This window comes from Pteropus alecto, unplaced genomic scaffold, assembly GCF_000325575.1.
Source record: "Pteropus alecto unplaced genomic scaffold, ASM32557v1 scaffold101, whole genome shotgun sequence".
In the NCBI taxonomy this organism is placed as follows: Eukaryota; Metazoa; Chordata; class Mammalia; order Chiroptera; family Pteropodidae; genus Pteropus; species Pteropus alecto.
The window spans coordinates 18846243-18850473 of NW_006432945.1; positions in this window are offsets into that span (position 1 = coordinate 18846243).

Sequence of the window (4231 nt, forward strand, 5' to 3'; positions counted from 1 at the left end):
CACACGGTAACAAGAAACAGAGTCTGTCTGCGTGAAGGTAGTGAGCTTTTAAATTACCAGCGAGTTCAGGCACCATCTAACAGCTTGCAATTCTTGCTGGCATTTGAGACGCTGGGTCTGATGTAAAACAGGAGAGAAACGTGATTGCCACGCAGTTAATCACGTAGGGTCCCAGCGACAAGGGAACTTATGTTATGCTCCTTTTGACCTTTCGGCCTCTTTCGGTGGCTGGAAAAATAAGAACGACAGAAGCGGGAAAGTCGGAACGAGTGGCTAGGTGGTCACTTTCATTCGGTTCTATTCAGCGAGTGGGGGCGAGTTGGTGGCTGACAGACGTCACAACGCGTGCCGATGACTGAGGAAACCTGAGCCCGCTGGAAGCCGAGCGCCTGCTGCTGCGGGGTCCCTGACCTCGGTCTGGAGCGAAACCCCAGAACCGTGCTGGGAGGAATTCCGACATAATATCAAAATTCTAGGCGAGTGGTAAAAGGTGACCATTTCAATGTCGTGTGCAAAGCAAGGTCACATTAAATAGATTGATAACGTTTGAAGAGTAATCCAAAAGGAACCAAGTCCACTGGGGCACTGGGCCCCCTGGTTAACTGGCTTCGTGGTGGCATTAACTATTTTGTCAGGTTTTTTATTGTGGTAAAATATCTATAACATAAGATTTGCCAGCCATTCTAACCATTTTAAGCGCATATTTCTGGGGCACTAATGACAGTCACAATGCTGTGCAGCCACTGCAACTCCCCGAATCACCCCAAGCAGAAGCCCCGTGGCCGTGAGCAGTCACTCCCCGACCGCCCGCCCCAGCCCGTGGCAACGCTTCCTCCGCTCTGTTTCTGTGGGTGTGCCTATTCTAGACACTTCGCGGAAACGGAGTCGTGTAATATTTGTCCTTTTGCGTCTGGCCGTTTGCAGCTTGCGTCAGGAACCTGTGGTTTCTTCGGCGGTTCATCCGTGGCTGTGGCACTTGGGTTGTGTCCACCTTTGACCTGCGAGAACAATGCTGCAATAAATCCTTGCTCCCGAGTACTTCCCGTTAACAGCTTTAGGATGCACTTACAGGCGGAGTCGGCGGGTCACATGGCGACAACGGGCGTCACATTTGGAGGGACCAGACTCTGTCGTGGCAGAGGCTGCCCCCGCAACGTCCAGCCGGCAGCATCTAAGGGTCTCGTTTCTCCGCCTCCTCGTCACACTTATTTATTTTTTAAAATTACTGTTACTGTCTTAGTAGGAAGTGGTTCCTCATTATTGTTCTGATTTGCATCTCCCTAATGAGTAATGACGTCAGCGTCTTTTCATGTGCCGATTGACCATTTCTATATTTTCTTCGGTGAAATGTCTATACAAGCCCTTTGCCCATTTTAAAATTGAGTTTCTGTCTCTTTTCGTTGGATTGTAGGAGTACTTTATATATCCTGGACATTGAACCCTTAACAGATACGTTATTTGCAAATATTTTCTCCAAGTTTTTAAGTTCGATGAAGTCCAGTTCATCTATTTTGTTGTTGTTGTTTATGCTTTAGGTGTCATGTCTAAGTATTCGTGGCCAGCTCCAAGGTCATGACGATTTATCCCTTTATTTTTTCTAAGAGTTCTATGGTTTTAGCTGTTACATTCACGTCATCGATCCGTTGTGTGTTAACTTTTTGTATACGACGGGCGGTAGGGTAACTTAAACACATGGGTACTCACTACCTTCGTGCAGAGAGACAGTTTCAACTTCCTTCTCCGGCACGTGGAAATCCAGTTGTCCCAGTGACATCTGCTGGCGAGCCTCCTCCTTCCACACTGAGTGGGCTTGTCGCTCGGACGCGTGGGTTTCCGTCTGGGCTCTCGGCTGCAGGCCAGTCTCTCGTCAGGCTGGCACGCACGCTCTTGTGTACTGCGCCTTTGTAGTAAATTCGGAAGCTGGGAAATGGGAGTCCTCCAACTTCGTTTTTCTTTTTCGATGTGGTTTGAGCTACTCGAAGTCCCTTGCAACTCCTTACGAATTTGAAGACTGGCTTTTCCGTTTCTGCAGAAACGCCGTTGGAATTTTCGCAGGGATTGTGTTGGGCCTCTACGTCACTTTCGCATTAGTGACAACGTGGCAGTATTAAGTCTTCCTATCTGTGAACACAGGAGGTTTTCCCATTTATGTAGGTCTTTCTTCGGTTTCTTTCAGCAGCGTTCTTAGGTTTTCAGTATGTAAGTCTTTAACCTTCTTGGTTAAAATGTTAAGTCCTTTTAAGATTATGTGCGTCTGGATATATGTGTACATACGTGTGCACACGTTTCTCATCGTCACGCACGCGGGAGATGGAACCGAAGCTGCCGGCTCCCGCGCGGGCTCCGTCGCCATGTGATGGGCAGCTGGCTGTTCAGACCCAGAACTCGAGTCTCTTGTGAGCTTGTAAAACTCAGACTCATAACGTGGTAATAAAAGGTGTCTCTGCTTTAATGTGGAGAGCACAGCCAGCCTAATTACAGCTTTCTTGGATTTCGGAGATGTGGGAGTTTCTTAATGAGCTCGTGCGAAGCATTAATTACGTTATGGGGCAGTGGTAAGCGAGACGGTCCAGATCGGGTGGGCCCGTGTGGGGGCTTCAAAAGTCACTCGTGGATTTTGATGCTTTTAACAGGCAAAGTAGCTGAGGTTGTTATCCTGATAGTTTCTCTTTCTCAAGAGAAGTAATAAAATACTTTATATTTTATTTTAGTTTCTCAGGATTTTCCGTAAATTCTGATGGAAACAAAAAACAAAATTAAAAACAAAACAAACAGAAGCAGAAATGCTGCCGTAAAGCTCGACGTGACCCCAGTGTTCAGTCAGGTCCTTGGGACACCTTCGAGGGGCGCCGGCCCTGGTCTGCCAGCCGTGAGGGCTCAGGGGCGGACACCTCCACGCAGCCTTCTGGGATCTCTGCGAGCCGAAAACCTGTCCGCCCCAACGGCTCCTTCCTTCCAGGTCGGTCTGAAGGGTTTTTACTGCTTCAGCATATTCTGACGGAAAACCTCTTAAGATCTTCCTGACTCTACTTGGGTTATTAAACATTTTCCTGTGAATCTTTTCAAAAATGATATGGACTTTAAATTATAAAATTTGGGATAATACTCAGGCTATTTGGGAGGATTTGCGGGACTAAATCACAAATTTCCTCTGTCTTTGTCTTCCTCTTACGCAGCCTTTCTGCAAAGATACCCTTTTCTTTTTTCTAGGAAAAAGAAAAAAAATGCCTGAATTCTCTCTGCTTCCCTCCCTCTTTCTTTCTCTGATTGGTTCTTAAAATGCTCGAGGCCCTGGAGGCCGGGAAGCCGGGGCCTCCGAGTCCGTGGCTTTGGATTTACTGCGCAGCCGCGTGGATTTCACAATAATATAGGGACGACGTGGGAGTCGATGGCGTGGAAGAAATTACGCAGCTGCAGGTGTGGATTCACGGGAACCCCGGTGCCGTGTGGAAAGACGCGTTTCTCAGGAAGGAGGGGTCAGCGTCTCGACCAAGTCTCCTCGGACAGTGAAAACCAGGGGTCCGGGAAGTTCCGAAGAACCACCGTCGGCGGGGGCAATGAGGAGACGCTGCTGTCCTGACGTGCAGGGACGCTCGCCGGACAGCTTGGTCACGTGCCTGCCGGCCTCCTCCGCGGAACCCTCGAGACACGTCTGCAGGGCCCGTGTTCAGATAAGGAAACGGGAAAAGCAGACGAAACGGTTTCCGGGGGAAAGGACGAGCACGCGTCCGGGCTCACGGGGCTCCTGGGAAGCGCCGTTAGGCGGCGCGCAGAGCCGTCCGGCCCATTCTCCTCCGGCGGGGGAAGGTGCGGACAGTGAGCATCCTCGGCCTGGGCGCGCGGAGCCCCCTTTCGGGAAGTCTGTTCCGTAAGGTCCAGGGCCACCCCGGTGCCAGCTCGGGCCTCTCGGGTGACCGTCACGTGCACCCCAAGCCGGGGAGACCGCTTCACCAGGGCCCGGCTGAAAGGCGGGGCCTCCTCTCAGAACCTGGTCCAGTTAGGCCGGTCCGGGAGACGGCGCTGGCTCCTGGGCTGTCTAGGCACGGGGTGGCCGGCCGTGCATGTCCGGCGCGGCCTGGCTTCAGAGAAGGTGAGGCGAGCGTTTGCGGTTAGGGAACCAGAAGCGGAAGGCGGTTAGCGGCGGGGCCGGGACGCGAGGGCGGGTTCGGAGAGGGGAGAGCGCGACGCGGCGGACGGCGACCCTTACATCAGACGCGCAGGCGCCGGCATC